This window comes from Neophocaena asiaeorientalis, unplaced genomic scaffold, assembly GCF_003031525.2.
Source record: "Neophocaena asiaeorientalis asiaeorientalis breed wild unplaced genomic scaffold, Neophocaena_asiaeorientalis_V1.1 scaffold473, whole genome shotgun sequence".
Taxonomy (NCBI): Eukaryota; Metazoa; Chordata; class Mammalia; order Artiodactyla; family Phocoenidae; genus Neophocaena; species Neophocaena asiaeorientalis.
Window position 1 is genome coordinate 803,479 of NW_020174935.1, and position 343 is coordinate 803,821.

A 343-nucleotide genomic window follows, 5' to 3' on the forward strand; every position below is an offset into this window, starting at 1 on the left:
CCCAGGAAGCCCCTAGCTCTTGAGAAAGGCAGCCACCCCCTCTGGCCCTGCCCTCTCTCACCGCCCTCTACCACCCACACTGAGAGAGAGAACCCCCAAGAGGCCAACGGTCCCAACTGCCAGGCTCTGGGTTGCCATGGCGACAGAGGCTGGCCAGGGACGGGAGGGGCCCCGGGAATCCAGCCGGCTCCTTCCCAGCAGGGGTGAGGTGGGAGTGCTCACCGTTTGTGCTTTGTTCGATGTAGGATGGGGGTCAGCAAGGGAGGAGTGGCCATTTCCAGGGAAACATGGGAGCCCCTCAGGCCAGGGGAGTGGGGCAGGGATGGGCAGCCAAGAGGAAGTG